The sequence below is a fragment of the Apodemus sylvaticus genome, chromosome 7, assembly GCF_947179515.1.
Source record: "Apodemus sylvaticus chromosome 7, mApoSyl1.1, whole genome shotgun sequence".
Lineage (NCBI taxonomy): Eukaryota > Metazoa > Chordata > Mammalia > Rodentia > Muridae > Apodemus > Apodemus sylvaticus.
Genome location: NC_067478.1, coordinates 85366096 through 85384901, shown reverse-complemented (window position 1 = coordinate 85384901; position 18806 = coordinate 85366096). Strand labels below are relative to the sequence as shown.

Here is an 18806-nt window from a genome sequence, read left to right as displayed (position 1 = left end):
CAGTGTCTCACTATGTTGCTCAGGCTAGCCTCAAAGTTCTGGACCCAAACCATTCTCCTGCCTCAACCCTAATGCCAAGCTTAGATACAATTTTTTTTTTTAATTAAAATCAGTCTAAAAGAATCTAGGATGAACAAAATAGCCACATTTTCAATAGAGACAGAATTAGAATGTCTGGTCTCCCCCTTTGCCTTGGGCTCCAATATGGCTCCGCATGCTATTACTGATCCTCTCTTTACTTAAAATGTTATCATGGACTTCTGCATTAACTTTCATTTGAAAAATATCGCATTAAATGCGATTTATTGTGATGGTTGAGATGGCCGGTGCCCCACATTTTGTCCTGTGTTCTCCCTCCCCTGGCCCTGGGAGTTCTCGCTAATATTCACAGGAGTCCTACACTGTCCAAGGTAGACTGGGATGGACTACAGCAAGGACTCTTGGGAAAGATGGACAGCTCACCCTTAGTCTCTACTCACTGTGCTGAGTACCCATATCTCAGACTCTGACCACGTGGCTGCCTGGGAGCAGAGCTCAGGACTCTTGGAACAGTAGTGTTCAGATGTCCTGCCAGGGACAAAGGAACCCATTTGAGCCTGTACTGAACTCACCTTCATTCTGTTCCTTCAGGATAGACCTGTCCCCCTCCCAGAAGCTGGAGCCAACTCCGGACATTCAGGTGGGGCCTAGGGCAACCCAGGGCAAGATCCCTTGTCTGGGGGTAAACGGAGTCTTTTCAAAATCAGAGTCTCACTAAGTAGACTTAACCTTAGTGAGAGCTAATCTCCGGCAGAGGTTAATTTCCCTGAAGAGAGTGTGGTACCTTCGTGAACCAGTCAGTCCTTCTAGGTTAGGTCAAAGCCTCCCCCTGCCCCACTCTGAGAAATGACAAACTTAGGCTGTCCTAGCCAGAGCCCTCAGAGGAACCTCTTTCCCTGCCTCCCAGCCAGCCATGGAGATGTAGTTCAATTGGCAGAGGGTTTCCATAGCATGCAGGAAGCCCTGGGCTCAATGCCCAGTACCAAATAGATGGAGTCAGGTAGGTATGCTCTGGTCATAGAGGCATAAGGATCAAGAGTTCAAGACCAGACAGCAAGGTGACATACCACGTTTAGTCCCAGCATTCAGGAGGCAGAGGATGGCAGGTCCCTGTGGGTCCCAGGCCAGCTTTAACGAGTTCCAGTCTCCACTTAATGAGACTCTGTTTTTGAAAAGAGAGTGGGGAGGAGGGCAAAAATTAAACAGAGAGAGAGAGAGAGAGAGAGAGAGAGAGAGAAACAGAGAGAGAGAGAGAGAGAGAGAGAGAGAGAGAAACAGAGAGAGAGAGAGAGAGAGAGAGAGAGAGAGAGAGAGAGAGAGGAGAACATTCCATTCAAGACTAGCCTTGGTTACATAGCAGTGCAGAGGCTACTCTGCCACATGAAACTGTCTCAGTACCAAAACAAAACATGTCTTTAGCACTTGTAGGGTGCCTGGCCTGGGCTAGCTCCTACCAGGGTACCATTATCACAACTAAGCCAATCACTGTTAGGGTGACTATGTGAGGAGCATCCCCACCAGGATCCAGGGCAGAGTCACCTGGAGCAGGGCGTGACATGGTCTATACAACTCCCTCTTTCTTTTCCAGGGTCTCCACCTAGAGCTGGGGAGGCAACAGGAAGAAGACCTTCCTCTACAACCCCCCTACTATGACCTGGGGGTCTCTCCCACCTACCAACCCTTGGTAAGAATGACTAAACCCTAGGACAGTAGGAGTCATAGCCTAGCTCCTCCACAGACCAGTTGCCTTAGAGGAAAAAGACAGACAAAAGAATGAGCTGAGGGCTGAGGATGCTATAGCTCAATTGATAGAGGGCTTGCACTGCATGCTTAGCATTCACAAAGCTCTAGGTTCAAGCCCCAGCATGGTGTTGCACTCCTAGCACTGGAGAAGTAAAAGAGGGCAGGGCCAGAAACTCAAGGTTATCCCTGGCTTCACAGGGAATTTGAAGCAAGCTTGGGATGCATGAAACCCTGTCTCATAAAAAAAAAAAAAAAAAAAAAGGGAAGAAAAGGCCAATAAAAAAATGCCTCAGCAGATAAAGGTAAAGGTAAAAGGAGGTAAAGGGATGGCAAGCCTGGTGACCTACATAGGTGGTAGGAGAGAACAGACTCCAGACTCCACATCATCCTCTGACCTCTGTGTATTCCATAGCTCATGTTTTTCATCACACACACACACATACACACACACACAAGGGGGAAGAAGAGGGAGAGGGAGAAGGAAGTCTCCATTTCAATGACCCTGGGCAAGTGACCCTGCATCCTACGTGTACTAGAGGGGAAAGAAGACTTCCAAGAAAGCTAAGCCCAGTTCTCAGGCCTCCAAGCCCCAGCCCCAGCTCTGTGCTCAGCACCCAATTCTCCAGGCTCTAACAACCACCAGAAACTCCTTCATTGCCTTTCCCTCTGGCTGGCCCCACTCCCAGACGGTCACAGGGCCAGCACCGCTTGAATGGCTGCTACCTCTCCCCACGGTTGGCTCCTTTCAGAAGGCTTGGGGGCTGGAGGTGGTACCCACATGGTGCCAACCTGGAGACCCAGGCCAGAGCAGCTGGGCTCAAAGATAACACCCTCTCTCCTGGCACGGGTAACCAAGTCAGGCCTTTGTCTCCTCAGCACAGCTATCCTGCCTCATAGCTGGACGTGCCAATGAAGGCCCAACTTAGATGCCAAATCCTGGCCCTGGGGCAGACACGGCTCCTTCTTGGGGAACTGTACCCAGAACAGCCCAGCCCCAACCCTTCTGATACAACATGAGGTGCAAAAGACCACCAGCCAAAAAGCAACATGAAGCTGACTCTATTGAGAGTAACCCCTATACCATTCTTATCCCCACTGGAGATTGCACAGCATGGCCCCTCCTGCTCCCACAGAAGGAATCATAGTGGCAGGGTACAGTGCTGGCTGGGCCCAGGCCTCTTGCCAATTGTTTTACAAACACTATTTCATTTAATCTCACACCAATCTAAGCCACAAGCCCTGTTGATATTTACTGGATAAATTAGAAAACTGAGGCTCAATGAACTTGAGAGTCTTGGCCAAGACCACCCAGGGAGCAGCGCAGGACAGCACAGCTCATGCTCCAGGTCACCGACATCCTGCTTTTCGGTGTGTGCACAGCGGCCAGCTCGGCCAGACATGCAGGGAGTGAAAGGAAGAGACAGGATTCTAGAGTAGGTCCCATGCAGCTTCCAGCTCCCTACAGGTGCAGAAGGACTCAGGTCTATCGTCTGCCTGTCCAGCCCAGCAAGGGAAAGAGTGGGCAAGGTGGCTGAGAGTGGGTGAGGTAAAACAGAATGGAGAGTCCCAGCATTCCCAGAGGAGAAAGCTACGCCCCACCCAAGATCTGCAACATTATCCTTCCCCCTCAACCTCCAGACTGAAGTGTGGGGGACAAAGGGAGGAGGGGCCAAGGCTATGGCACCGGGAGGAAGGACAATGAAGGTTCGTGATTTGGAAAGTCGTGGGTACACTCCAGCGGGATCTCCCGTAGGATGGGCCGAGGCATACCATAATAATCGCTGTGATGTAATGAGACAGCTGCGCCTGGCCCTGATCCCCACCATGACTTTCTCCATCCTGTTCTCTGCCAGCTGCCCCTTCCGCCTAGCAGGCACGGGCCTCCTTGGGGACTTAGGAGGAACCAGACTCACCGCTGCAGCTCCCACTCAGCGACAGAGCCCATCCCGCAGGCCCTACTACACAGTCCTCTCCCCTACCCCACTAAGCATGATACCCCATACTCATGGCTGGAAGCCTCCCTCCTCCTGCCCTTCCCCACCCTGCCCTTCCTCAACCCAGCTTCACTTGGCCTGGCAGAATCCTCTAACACAGTGGCTGGCTCTCAACCTTCCTAATGCCGCAACCCTTTAATATAGGTCCTCACGACCCCCAACCACCAAACTATCTCATTGCTACTTCGTAACTGTAATTTTGCTACTGTTATGAATCGTAATGTAAATATCTGATGTGCAACCCTGAAAGGGTCACGACCAACTACTGGCTGAGAACCACTGCTCTATAAGCTTCCCCAGTCAAGAGTCTCTGAGGACTGAGAGCAGAGGGAGCCACCTCTGCCCACCAGTCATAGGCAGGAGATGGGACCAGATGTCTCCACCCTGTGTCCTGCATAAGCCAGAGACAGTGAAATCAGGAAGGACAACTGGATGACTAGAGGCTGGAGCAAATGGTCTGTGGGGTGGGGTGTGCAGGTCTCCAGGGGAATGTGGCACTGCAGGAAGCTCCAATGTTGTTCCCAAGAAAAAGTGTAATTCCTTTTGCCTTACAGAGCAATTACTGGCTAAGAAAGGATTTATCCCCTGTGCTTAGGTTTGTTGTCCCTGCAGCTTGTATACAAGCCACATTATTGATATTGTCATCAATTCTGCTTTCAACGAGTGGTGAGGGGGGAATGCAGGGAACAGTCACTGTTCACGGAGGCAGAGCTCCAGAGAGGCCAGGAAGACGTCAGGGAGCCTGGGGACCAGCAACTGAAGGCACATCCAAGCTCAGTAGTCCTAACCTGAGTGGACCCAAGTGCTCTCTGCATGAACCAAGTCCATGATGCACATTTACCCAAGAGTGCTAACCCAGGCTGTGACACCCCCTGCACATCTGCAGAAATGTCTGAGCTAGTAGTTTATCTAGTGTTCTACTGAAAAACTGCACAGCTCTAGATTAGGTCTTAGGAAGGACCCTAGGAGATTCGTAGTGTCTGGGAGAGAAGGAGGAGAGGAGGGAGGGCCCTACCTTTAAGGAGGAGATTTCCATCTTATTCTTGTGAGCAATAGTCCAGGCTAGAAACTGAAGATGCTACTCAGCAGCCTTGGGGATTCTGAAACCACTTTGTTAATTCTAGTCCTCCAAAAAGCAGATGTCACAGTGACATCAGACATGCAGGGGTCACTGGGAGGACAGCTCTGAAAAATACAGGAGCAGAGAACAATCTTTTGACCAGAAGACTGCCTTATTGACTACGAAAGGAGAGAAGGCCAGAGGAGATCTGCTTGGGAAACCTCCCTATACCAACACAGTTTGACCAGGCAATGGAGAACACTCAGCCATGAGTAGATGGACTAACCTGGGCCATGGGTGGCTACAGCACAAACACTGTTGGAAGATCCAGGGGCAGCCGGTAGGGCTACAGCCAACTGCTACAACATCCTGTGACCACAGAGATGTCCAGGTCACCCAAGTTCAGATGATCTGTGGGCCTCTATCTGTCTCTATGAGAGATAGAGCCCTGTTGCTGTGGGGGACCTTAGGGTCATGACTGGTGTCTTCATTGTTTCTTTGTTCTTGTTTGGTTGGTTTCGGTTTTGTATGCTCTTGAGAAGAGCCTCAATTTGCCCAGGCTAGTCTCATACTTGACACATATGAGACTTCTGCCTCTATGTTCCAAGCACTAGGTTAACAGGCATGCGTCACCACCCTCAGCTCATTTTCTACTTCCTGTGTCTATTAGCTCCCTTCATCCATTCGTGTCCTTGGCACGTCTTGACGGCCAAGCTGGCAAAGGATCGGACCTCCATTCCTGAGGGCTCAGGGTTTTGTTAAGCATGACCTTATTACCCAGGCATTATATCTGTCTTCGAAAACAGTCAGACCAGAGGATGTGCCAAGGAGATCAAGCTTAGGATCTAAACATTCCCTTGTCTTCATCAGAGAACTGCAGCTGGCCTCCTCCTGATGATCAATTACCACACCCACGAGACTCCTCATCTTGCTTGCTAGACTTCTAGCAGCCAGGCAGCAGCCTTAGGTTGTGGATCAATGGTACCCTCCACCTTGCAGAGCCCTAAGTACAAGGATAGAAACACAAAGTTCCCCACCTGGTATTAGGGGCGACAGAATTCGCTCCTGCTGGCTTTTGTACTTTGCTCCACAGACTCAAGCATTCTTCCTGTAAAGGACACAGCACCATTTAGAGGCCTTTCAAAGTACTGCCAAAGGGCTGGAAAGACAGCTCTGCAGATAAAGGCACTTGCCTCCGAGCCTGATGACTTGAGTTTCATCCCTGGGACCCACACAATAGAAGGATAAAAACCTGACTTCTGTAAGTTGTCTTCTGACTTCCACACAAGCGCTGTGGCCTGCTGCACACACGGGTGCAAATACACACGTAAATAAATCTAATTCAAAGCTGTTTTTAAGTGCATTGCTCCCAAGCTGGCTGGTCCTGTGGCTGGCATTTGAGAGACTGCTCCAGCACCTGACCTGAGACTAGGAGTTGATTAAACTCAAAATAAGTAGCTGACTGTCCCAGGCTGTCTAGGCCACTAAAAAACAAAACAAAACAAAACAAAATACAACACAACAAAACAAAACACATCTCATGTACCTCACAGTTCTGAAGCCTGGGAACCCTCCAATGAAATCACAGCAGAATTCAGGATTCATTAGGCACCATGTGTTTCTTAGATGGTGCATTATCTTACTGCCCTTGCGTAGTGGAAGGGAGGATGAGTTCCCACTCATCTCCCAGAGACTCATCCCCAGCTCCTGCTATCTCACCTCAGGAGTCCAACATGAGACCTAGAGGACGCCCAACCTTCAGGTCACTTCAGCCACCACAACAATAGGGCCTACTGCTTTCTATAGAAGCTAGACTTAAAATAGGGAGCACCTGCTTGTATCCTTCAAGTCTTTCAAGGGTGACACATCACAACTTGTGACCTACCCTCCTGCTTCATAGGTGGCAGCCGCCCTGATTTCCATTTCTCTTTTTTCCCCCACAGACCAAGAAACCAATGTGTTGTTAGTATATCAATCCCCAAACTACACTCCTGTGTGGAGGACAGGTCACTGCCTTGGAGGCGAATTTGCCTGTCCTCTGGGGTTATGTTAGTCACTTTTCTTGTCTTGTTACAAAATTCCAGACCAAAGCAACTTAAAGGAAGAAGGTTCATCTTGGCTCACGGTTTAGGAAGGTTCAGTCCATCATGGCAGGGTAAACGTGGGTACAGAGGAGCTTCTCCTTATAGTATGACCAACCAGGAAGCAGAAAGAAGAACCCCAGAAGCAGGTATAACCTTCAAACTTCACCCTCAGTGACACACTCCGAATACAACTTAAAAGAAAAAAATCCTAGCCAGGCAGTAGTGGTGCACATGTTTAATCCCAGCCCTCAGGAGGCATAGGTGGGAAGATTTTCTATGAGTTCAAAGTCAGCCTGGTCTACAGAGTAAGTTCCAGGGCAACAGTGAAACTCTGTCTCAAAACAACAGCAACAACAAAAATAGCAAATTCTTCAGCTAAAGACCAAGTGCTCAGCCGGGTGGTGGTGGCACACGCCTATAATCACAGCACTCTGGAAGGTAGAGGCAGGCAGATTTCTGAGTTCAAGGCTAGCCTGGTCTACAGAGTGAGTTCCAGGACAGCCAGGGCTACACAGAGAAACCCTGTCTCAAAAAAACAAAACAAAACAACAAAACAAAACAAAACAAAAACCCCAAGTGCTCAAATATATTAGTCAGTGAGGAACACGTTACACTCAACTCATAGTAAAGATCCAGAGTGCCAAACCCCAGGTTCTGAGAAAATGCCTCCAAAGACTATGTCTTGCCCATCTGGTTCTTGCTCTGGGATAGCATACACCAGTAATCCCAGCCACTCAGATGGCTGAGACAGGAGGATGGAAAGTTGGAAATCAACTGAGCTACAAAAGAGGCTCTGTAAAAATAAAATCTAAGAGTATGTATCTGGCTTCTGCAGTGCCTGCTGGCTAATTCCTTACTTCAGGATGTAATTTCTCTTCCTTGCTTGGGTCCAGCATGTTCATAGCTGGGTTTTGTGAGTCTCTAACCCTAATCATTACCAGCCTGCATCCAGAGTTTGTTGGTTGGAGAAGACTCTGAGGTAGCCTCCAGCATGGGCCGGCCAGGAGCAGCTCTTCATAGGAAGGAGGGGTCACCTCTGCCCTTTCTTGGGGGGGAATCCAGCTTCTGAAACCTCTGCCAATTCACTCTCAGCTAGGTTAGGGTTTTTCTGGACTAAGGGCCTTACTTCCTTACTTCCTTACAGCAAGCCCGCCCGTCAGCAGAGCCCTTACGGTCTCCGTGGATTCTGCTTCCTGGTCCCGACTCTCAGCTATCCCTTAGGAAGCTACCAAAAGATTGGCTCTCACACCGAGCTTTCCTGGTGCTGCCTCACTATCTGTGCATTAGTGTCCACATGACTTCATAGCAAGCCACCTCTAGTGTCCCCAAAAGCATTGTCCCCTGGTCCCCTGCATGTTTCAGATGCCTCCCTGTGCCACAGAGGGGTCCCTCCACCAACACATTCTCCCAGGTAACCACTGATGAAATAGCCAATAACTTGGCTGCCACCATGTGCTGGGGATTCTGTGCCTGCTTTGGTTTGACCTTCTTATTTTTTGGAGTTGGTTGATTGTTGAGACAGGGTCCACTTTAGCCTAGGTTGACCGCAAACTCGCAGCATAGCAAGGGCTGGCCTAGAGCTTCTGCTACTCGCCAAGCTATGGGGGAGGAAGGAGTGTCTGCTGGCTTGTTTTAAATTTCTTTGTAATGTAGTGGTGTATGTGTGGAGGTAGGAGGGCTACATTCAGGGATCAGTTCTCTCTTCTACCATGGTTGTAGGGATTGAAGTCAGGACATCAGCTTACAGAACAAAAAGCTTTTACCTACTCAGCCATTTTACTGGCCTGTTTGTTTGTTTGAGGGAGGGGCTTAATTTGATTGTTTTGGCTTTGGAGACAAGGTGTCATTCTGTAGCCCGACTGGCCGGAAACTCCCTATGTGGACTAGGTTGACCAATGTGGACTAGGTTGACCACCTGCCTCTGCTCCCCAAATGCCAGGGTGACAGGTTGGCATTACCACACCTCTGCCCTACTTTCTGCTGGGGCTGGAGTCCTTACTACCCAGCAGTGAAGGAAACCAGACCCAAATCTCTATTCCACCCTCAGTGCCAATTTTCTTAGGTTATCCCCGCCAGGAACCACTGGTAACAGCTGTCTGTCATCTCCGGGAGCATTTTTCTTAAAGCTTTTTTAAATAATGTGCTCAGGAATGCAGGACTCATAGGGTGGGCACACACACACACACACACACACACACACACATGCAAACACCGGTCCTTGACTGTAAAATGAACACCCCTTCTCCCTTCCACTTACCTAGACAGGGTGTTCCCAAACTACCTTTGCCAACACCCCGCCCTCCATTTCCTGCACGCCTGGAGTCAGAGTCACAGTGGCCCTGTGTGATAGCGGTCATTTGGAAGGACCTACAGAGAGGTTACCGGAACTCTGGTGGGCTCTCAATAAAAATCTTGGTGAGTTGGGCAGTGGTGGCACATGCCCAGCATTTGGGAGGCAGAGGCAGGCAGATTTCTGAGTTCGAGGCCAGCCTGGTCTACAAAGTGAGTTCCAGGATAGCCAGGGCTACACAGAGAAACCCTGTCTCAGAAAAAAAAAAAAAAAAAAGAAAAAGAAAAAAAAAAAATCTTGGTGGACTCCATGGAGCCTGGGTAGTCCCCCAGACACCTCTCACCTCCCAGTCTCTGGAACCGCAGGCCCAGCCCCCTTGTGGCGAGGGGATGTGAAACAAGGATATAAGCTTCCTGCATGGCCAAAGCCTGCCTCAGCAGGATGGCTCCACACCATGCCAGTATGCGGGCACCCTGTGCTCCGGAGTGCTCTCTGCATCTTCCGACCACTACATGCAGTCTGCCCTGTTTACCCTCACTCATCTTTCCCACACTCAGCCACCCTCCAGGCCCTGGAGCTCATGGGCAGGACCCAGACTGCTTGTCAGTTGTTGATTCAGCCCCTTCCCCTGTTTCTGGCCAATTCCCTCCAGGACCTCTTGTCTTCTGGAAAAGATCCCACCCCCACCCCCACCCCCAACTCCAGCCAGGCTCTGGAAGGACAGAAGGCTGCAAAAGGAGGTGCCAGGGTGTGACTTTCACTTGTGACAAATCAGAAGCTAATTGCACTAATTTTAGCTCTGCCATGTCCCTGACCTCAGGCACTGATGGCCTCCACCTGGGCATTTCTAAAGGGCAACCAAAATTAGGACCCTGGGCCTCACCAAGAACAGGCACATCCTAGGGCCGACCTAGAAGAGGGTACCCTCCAATGGCACGGAAGCCTAATCCTATACTGCATGTCCTGCCCTTCTTCGGGATCTGTGGACAGCACAGTCTGTCTGTCTGCCCCTGAGTGCTGGAAGAGTTGGGGATGGGAAGAAAAAGCCAGAGGTAGGAGCTGGAGAGACCTCAGATGCTCAGGTGGTTCTCACAGTAGAAAGGAAACTGAGGCCTGGGGAAAAGGGTCTGGCAGGGCTCCAGTGTTGAATTATCAGCCAAGATGGGGGAGGGTGTCTGCCTTTCAGCTGCTTCTGGTAATTTCCACATCAAGCCAAGAGCCCCTGTAAAGTAGCACTGCAAGTAGCCCAAGATAGGAGGGGAGCCTTGGGCGCTAGCAGAAGTGATAATGCTCATAAATTTCCTGTCTCCGTGTCACAAATGAAAAACTGAGTCTGGGCGAGCAATCTTCCTGGCAAGTCATAGCAAGTGGCTCAGCCTGGATCGAAGGCAGGTGCTCTCCTCGGCTTCTGCAGTGTCTTGTTGAGAACTTGCACAACCCCAGGCACACCAGAGCCCCTCTCTTCCCCCTGAGAAACGAGAGAGTAGATCTAAGTCCCCTCAGAGCCCGGCACAGTAGGCACAGGAGGCCCATTGTCTCTTCCCAACCACACCCAGGGTCTAAATCAGTGGTTCTCAATCTTACTAATGCTGTAACCCTTTGAAACAGTTCCTCATGTTGTGGTGAACCCCACCCCCCCAACCATAAAATTACTTTCATGGCTGCTGTTATGAACTGTGATGTAAATATCTGATACACAGCATATCTAATATGTGACCCCTGTGAAAGGGTCATTCAACTGTCAGAGGGGTCATGACCCACAGGTTGAAAACCAGAGGTCTGAAGGGGTACAAGTTTAGCAGGGCACATAAATGCTTCCTGGTCTGTTTTCATAAAACATCTCTCCACATCTTAGCTTTCTGTTGTCACTAATGAATTGCTTTTCTAACCCCCTCTTATTCTCACTCCTCCACTCCTCCCTCCACTCCTCCCTCCATTCCCACTACCACACACACACCCTCCCATCTCACCTTGCAACCCGGGTCTGCCCCCGTCCGCCTCTGCCCAATACCCAGACTTCTTGCTTAATAGACAATGATGTCCACTATGCAGAGCTGGACACCTCGGCCCTGGAGCACACACCAGGGCCACAGAGCACTGTGCTGGGGCCTGGAGACGCTGTGGAGTATGCCACCATTCAGCTGAGCCCACCTTAGCACTGGCCTCTCGCCTCTCACCCAGGGACAACAGGTACACCTACCAGCACCCTCTTCTCCCTTCCTGATAGCACATTGTCCTGCCACATGGTAGGCTGGAGGGGACAGAGATGGGTCCCCATGGCTGGGAAGGGGCAGAAACCGGGTGAGGTAGATGGAAACCAAGATCCCAGAGGTCTGGAATACAGACCCGTTCCTACCACCAACCTCCAAGACTTGTGGCAGGGAGTCTGCCCTCTCCCCGAGCTTATGAAGAAAGAAGTAGACCCGGTGATCTCCAGAGCTCCCTCCTACCCCGGTGGCCCTCATATCCATAGAAGTTGGCTCAAATAGCATCACAGATACAGATGGCCCCTGAGCCCTTACCAGACACCCAGATGTTCCATCTTTCTTTCTTACCAAGAGGTCTCCAGCACCAGGGCTGGATACCCTCATTTCTCTTTGCCCCCTCCCCATCAGCCCAACTGAACAGTTAAATTCAATTAACTATCATTGAACACTTGTTTATGCCAGACATGGTATTGAGAGCATCAAAATTAGGGTGGTCCCTAGCCCAGGAGTGGTACCCATTAAAATAGACATGTCAGGACTTAAGGGCCCAGAGGCTGAAGGGAGCTGATGGGTAGGAACAGACGGCTATCAGGGCCTCAATACAGCTGAGCCTTGGAAGAAACTACAAGTCACAGGGAGGTCAGAGAGCAGAGATGCTTTGAACACTGGCTGGGGGAGGGGGAAGGTACGAGGAGCCTCCCTGAGGGACAAAGGACACCTTCTGACTGGATGAATGTGCCTGCCACAGCATCCCTGGGCTTGAACTAGTTTGGACAGGACGGTGGAAGTAGAATGAGCCAGGAGTGACAGACAGCAAAATGAGAGGTGCCAGGGGCTTGGCAGACATTGGTCCAGCGAGGGCTGGCAGCTGGAGATGCTCCCAAAAGGGACATCTGTGGGGGCCCCTGCAAGATGTCTTTCACCCCTACCAGCCAGCTGGGCTCATAAGCTGCAAACTGCCCCCCAACCTCTGGTGCTACATTTCATTAAGTCTCAGCAAGCCAGCACCCCCATACCGGAGGATAGGACCGGACCTCTAGCCTGGTAGGACAAACAACGGAAGCAAGCCAGGCTTCACATGGGCCCTGTGCAAACCATTCTTCCAGAGCCTGGGCCACGCCTGTCGCCTGTTCTAGCGCCTCAGCACCCCACCACAAAGGGGTGCCATGGGAAGAGGAAGGTGCCCGCCTGCCTGCCCTCCGTGTCTCCCAGGGGCTGCTGCAGCTTCTTGTGAGGTCTGGCTCTAGGCATGAGGCTCAGGTTGGGGGAGACAGGTTTTGGGGGTCGAGGGAAGATGTGCAGAAAAGCTGTTAATCCTATAAATCCTAATTTGGATGCCCTCCCAGGCGCTCTGAAGTCCTTGGGGCTGGGGCCAAATTAATCCTGGGTGCTCTTGGCAGGAATCCAGGAAAGGGACAGATTTTGCTGCCTCCTCTAGGGGTTTCTCTTGCCAAACATTCCCACGTGGGGGGGGGGGTGGCTGTCCCCGGGCTCAGGGAGGCCCTTGCCCTGGAGGAGCTGAATGAGGATGTGCTGGGTGAAGGCAGCTGATGAGCGCTCATCCGGGATCTGAAGGGTAGGGTGGGGTGAACATGAAGATGAGCTGTGGAGTGGCCTGGGGAAGAGGGAGCTGTGCAGCTGGGAATTAGCCCCTTCCCGCCACGGTCTCACGTGCATGCCTTGAGGCAGCCCCATAGCAAAAGCTGAAATGTCAGACAGGAACAGGTGCGTGGGCCATCCCCCCCCCCTTGACTGGGCACAGGCCTGGGCCATAGGCCCTTAATAGAAGTCTCAAGGTGAGAGCCTCCCTGCCTGCCTCTCCTCCCTCCTTGGGACCATTTGGTACCTTCCAGGAGGCCTCAGACCGGAACTAGTACCATAAACCAACCCAGGCTGGGCCAGCTTGAGAACTTCTGCCTGGGAGACAAGAGAGGGACTGACAGCTTGGGGGCTGGGGGAGCTGGGGTACCTCTGTCTTGTTCTCTAAGCCCAGATATAGAAAAGGAGGGCCCTACAACCCCCATCTTAGTCCCCTCTCTCTTGCCCCTCCCCCCTGCCCGCCACTCAGCCTTCTCCTCCCCTTGGCCTTGCTCTGATGTCCCTGCCTGCCTTTAGTATCATTCCCCCACCCAGCCACTTTCCCACAGCCTCTCTTCTCTCCCAGCTGCCGGGACTTCCCTCCTCTTGTTCACACATCTGTTTTGTCCTCCTGGCCCTCCCCTAAGCCCCTCCCCTCTATGCCCTCCCCCCCAGCCCACCCTTTCATCTCCCCCCTCCCCATACACTCTCCCCACCAAAGTCACTGGTCCTAGTGCCAGAACTTCAAAAGGAGATCAAAGCCGGGCTCCCCCCCCCCATCAAAGATCTGTCAGAGCAACCCTCCCCTTGACTGTAACTCTCCCTGACAGGCCAGAGTTCTACATGCTCCCACCCTGGGAAGCACAGGGTCAGCCAGATTCTTGCTGCTACAGCCTGGGCTGAGTGTGCCTGGGAGATCCCCAGGCTGGGGGTTCAGAAAATAAGCTGTAAAGTTAACTCAGCCAGTCCCCTAGTAGGCTCTGTGGTCTTGGTGAAGGCATTGAACCTCTCTACACTAGAGTAATGGTACATCTTAAATAGGGCTAGTGTTGACCTCGTGGGGCTATTGGGTGGGTTACAGGAGAGAATGTAGGCAGCAAGTGGACCATGTCCGTCTTACAATAGGTGCTCAATAAATTACTGCTCTTAACTTCACTATTCAGGTCCTCAGCGGGGCGGTGTTAGATGGAAGTTAAGAGTGCAGAGGGATAAGCCTGCTGCTGCCCCCAAAAGCCCCCAAATCCCCCTTCTGGCCCCCAAGCCATGTGAAGGTTCCAGTCATTCTCTGAACCTCAAAGAATGTAGCGGCCATGACAAAGTCCTCCATCACCCCTGCTGGAGACTTAGCCATAGCCCCTCAATGCTGGATCACCCAATCCTTTAGCTTGGCTCCCACAGGTGAAACCAGTTCTTACCTTCCCACAAGGCCATCCAGTGTCCCCTAGGGGATGATGGTGCCTGGCTGGGTGGAACATGGTAGGGCTGAGTGGCCATTTGTGAAACTGTTCTTGACGCGAACCATCGGGGATCTCCGGGGAGGATGTGACTCGGGTAAGTCCCTCAGCCTCAGGAAGCTTGTTCTCTCATTTGCAAAATAACAGGTTAGCTGCCTCAAACCCTCCTTAGGAAGGCACACAGTATAATTTCACAGAACTGCAAGACCTCTGAGGTCGTGCAGCGCAGCCAAATGTGGCAGCTCGTTGTTTCCTGTGAGGTGCTATGGCCCTGTTTTACCAAGCAAGTGACCCAGCTGGGGAGGTCAAGGAATGTCCCGAAGTCATGTGTGGAGGCATGGAGGGCCATGAAGTTAGCCTGGGCCCCTCCACGTGACTGATCTCAGGTCGAAGATAGGATGCGGCTTAGCAGCAAGCCTCACTGTTCCACGCTGCCAGCCTGCCTGCTGCCTGGAATCCATCCACCTTCCTCAGGCCCTGTGCCCAGCACCGGCCCCACATGGTCCCCTCCATCTTCCCTGGATTCTACCTCTCCTCCTCTGTGCTCTCCTCCTCTAACTGCTCCCTGATGTTGTGGTGGAGCAGAGGCTCCCCACAACAGGATCTCACGTGTATCTCTTCTTTTCTCAGCTTCCTGGCTCTACAAACCCCAATTCCAAGGGCAGCACCAGGTGTCCAAGGATTAGACCAGTGCGGCCCACAGAAGCCCTGTGAAGGCTGATGCACTAGTTAGCTGCTTTCCTGTTAGTAGCCTCCAGCCACAGGAGGTGATACAAGGCCGGAAATGGGGCCCAAGCCTGTAACACCTGGCCTTTGCTATGCTAATGCGGGTTTCAATTAATCTCAACAAAGAAGCAGGGCTGGGAGCTGCCCTATAAGCCACACAAACATAGTACCCCCAAATTCGCCACCTCCTCCACCACTCTGCGAGGGCTCGGCCCCGCCCTCTGTCACTCCCTTCCTACCGTCATTGTCCTCTTTCTCCCACCCCCTTCTTCCATCCCGCAGTCGTGGACTGTAAAGTCGTGAAGCAGTAGCTGCTTCAGAAGCAAGATCGTGGACTACACTGAGGGATCTACCTTGAGAGAGAAAATGACCAGGAAAATCCCTGCTTCCCGACATCCCCAGCGGGCGCCTGCCTCCACTGAGCTTCCAAACGTGCTGGCCACAGGACAGCCAGGCACAGGGCAAGTGGGCAGGAGGGGGAGGCGAAACAGCGCTGCCCCAAAGAGCAGCTCTCTGAGTAGGGTTGCTCCGAAACGTTGGGGAGGGCTTCCTTCCCTTCCTGAAGGTGTCCTTTGCTCCCAGGATTCCTGGGCAGCTTTAAATGAACTAAGTTCTTTGTGGACCTGAAGGGTGAAAGGGTCCAGGCTCTCCTTTGGAAGAGGCTTGGAATGGCCTAACTCATATGTCCAGTTCCCGGAGGAGGCCGGAAGTTGTAAGCCTGGCAGAGGGGACTAGAGGCCCTTCCCAAAGCCAGCAAGTCATGGGTCCAAGGCTCTTTCCATTGTTTTTTAAAGGGCAACGCAGAGGCCTACTATTCCCACTCTGAGGTTTGTGGGACCTTGGAAACAGTAGCTGGAGGCCAGGTGTCAGGGCTCCCCCTACTGGGAAGGCCAGGAAGGGCAGGCACCCGGTCTCCACACCCAGAGACTGAAAGCAGTCCCTCAGGATGAGCATCTGGGGAAGCCACCAAGAGACCTCAGATGAGGCGGAGAGAAATCCGGAGATGACCTCTCCAGGACTCAGGATGGTAAGGAGCTGAGTGAAGATCCCGTCAAGGTCTCTAAAGTTAACTGCCACCTATGTCTTTCCCTAGGGAAGGTGGCTCTTCTATCTGCTCCCCGCCAAAGGTGCAGAGGAGAGCTCAGGTCAAACCCTGATATTCGCCTATGTGACCTTCCTTGAGCCTGTGGAGGGGGAAAGTGAGGACCACATCTGGGCTTCTTGGAAAAGCAATATGAGCTGAAAGGAGCTAAGGCATTGTCAGGTGTGGAAGGCACCTGCTGTCCCTGACTGCTTCTCTCTCCTCTTTGCTTCTGTCTCTAGAGCTCTAGCATGAAAACCCAGAACCCCAAGACAGACACCCAGAAGACTTCAGAAGACTTCTGCATTGGAATCAGTGCCCTCTGTGCATTGGTCCATGTCTTCCAGAACATCTGCCCGTCTCTTCTCACCAGCCTCCCTGGGCTCTGCTCATCCTCTTAGCATCCAGAAGGCAGTGCTATCAACACACACACACACACACACACACACACACACACATACACATGTGCACATACACCCTTTACCTCCTGCCACAGTGGGTCAGGTCAGGAAGCAGCTTCTCCTACAATGGAGGATCCCCAGCCAGACCTGGGGTCCTCTGAGACGCTTTCTTCCCTCCAGTGCCCCACACAGGGCAAGCTTCAAAGTGGATATAAGCATGAGCCTGTGGGAACTCATACAGAGGATGGATGGGGAGAATTCATAGGGATTTACCACCTCCACCACCATATGCAGGCTTTGTACGTTCTCACAGGCACTTCCAGATTCCCCTTTGGCTTCCCAGGCTTAACATCAGCCATGCTGAACCATCAGGTTACAGAAGAGGCATCAGCCTTGACCCTAGGTGACATCTACCTCTGCTTTCCAGAACCCCCAACTTGCCTCCAGATTCAGCCTCGAGGCCCTTCTTCCTGTTCACCCCAGCTCCCACCTTAGGTACCATGGGCAGGTCCCCTGTGGATTCCAACAACTTGGACCACAAAGCAACTTCTGCTGACCCCCTCAGAGCCTGGGGCATCCTTGTCTAGCCAAGTCTCTATACACATATTTTAGGACCCAGAGTTCCCAAATTATAAACTTTTTCTCCTACTAAGGTCAATGAGGTGTCTAGGCCAGTCCAGTTCCGGGTGGCTGTCCCTTGTGGCACTGGTGGATAGGACCCTGGGAACACATGAGCGACGCCCCACATTGCCTGTTTTTAATTTCTCACACCTGCCCATAGCCTGGAGGGGCTGGCCACCACAGTGACTGAAGACTGGACTAGAAGTCCCACCGGCCTCTTCCTCAGGGACCACCAGGGGACCTAAACTATGACAGGAGGGGAGAGACAGGCTCCGGGACAGCACTAAGTAGAAAGCAGGAGTGTTTCATCTCAGGGAAGCACTGTCAGCAAGAGAGGCAAATCTTCTCTCTCCAAATTGCAAGTACCTCAAAACCCCAGTCTCTCTCTCTCTTTCTCCTCTCTCTTTTACACACATGCTCACACACACACACACACACACACACACACACACACACACACGCACGTGCCGGGCTACAACAGTACACGCACACACACATACACACACACACACACACACAGCCCTGGGAACTCCCAGATCTAGCACAGTTTGCCTACTACAACTTCGATCTTCATGCCTGTGTCACAGTCACTGTCCTGACCTCGACAGGGCCTTACCCATATGGGAACAGCACAGAGAAACGAGGGCTTCTCTCTCCAAATTGCAAGTACCTCAAAACCCCAGTCTCTCTCTCTCTTTCTCCTCTCTCTTTTACACACATGCTCACACACACACACACACACACACGCGCGCACGTGCCGGGCTACAACAGTACACGCACACACACACACACACACACACACACACACACACACACACAGCCCTGGGAACTCCCAGATCTAGCACAGTTTGCCTACTACAACTTCGATCTTCATGCCTGTGTCACAGTCACTGTCCTGACCTCGACAGGGCCTTACCCATATGGGAACAGCACAGAGAAACGAGGGCTTCAAGTCGTAGAGAGGTGACTCAGAACACCTGTCCCTTGGCACTGAGAACTAACCACCCAGTGTGGTGTGGCTGAACACCAAGCTTTCTCTCTCACCTACGTTTTTCCCAGGCCTCATGCATCCTGAGCAAACCCTCTGCGTTGAGCTCTTCTTTGCCCACACCTTTTCCCTATGCACATGCGTGCGTGCGTGCGTGCGCGCGCGCATGCGTGAGTGAGCGCTCATTTAGTCTTCATTTTGAAATAGGGTCTCTAAGTTCGCCAGACTGGCCTGAGGGTCACTCTGCAGCCCACCCTGCCCCAACGGTGGCTCGGACCAGAGCTCTGCACCGCTAGGACTCCATTCATCCCTGAAAGAAGATGCTGAGCTGAACTGAACCCTTATGAATGAAAGGAACTGGGAATATCTCATACACTGGCAACCCAGCATAGGTGTAAACGATGGACAATTATGAAAACTGAAAACACAATGGAGTAGAGATGAATGTAAAGGCTTTTATTTAAGAACACAGTCGCACACACTCAGGGTTAGAAGCTCCTGGCTTAGTAGCAATTATTGTAAAAAGTTTCCTTAATTACA

General features: G+C 51.9%; 1 long non-coding RNA gene across 1 annotated transcript in view; it reads right to left on the bottom strand.

Annotated features, from left to right (window-relative positions):
- The window catches only part of LOC127689931 (uncharacterized), a 34099-nt gene extending 19567 nt beyond the window's left edge, over positions 1 to 14532 (bottom strand). The window contains exon 1 of the long non-coding RNA XR_007978962.1: positions 14411 to 14532. This is a non-coding gene — a long non-coding RNA (uncharacterized LOC127689931). The remainder of the gene's footprint in view (positions 1 to 14410) is intronic.
- Between the last annotated feature and the right edge of the window lie 4274 nt (positions 14533 to 18806).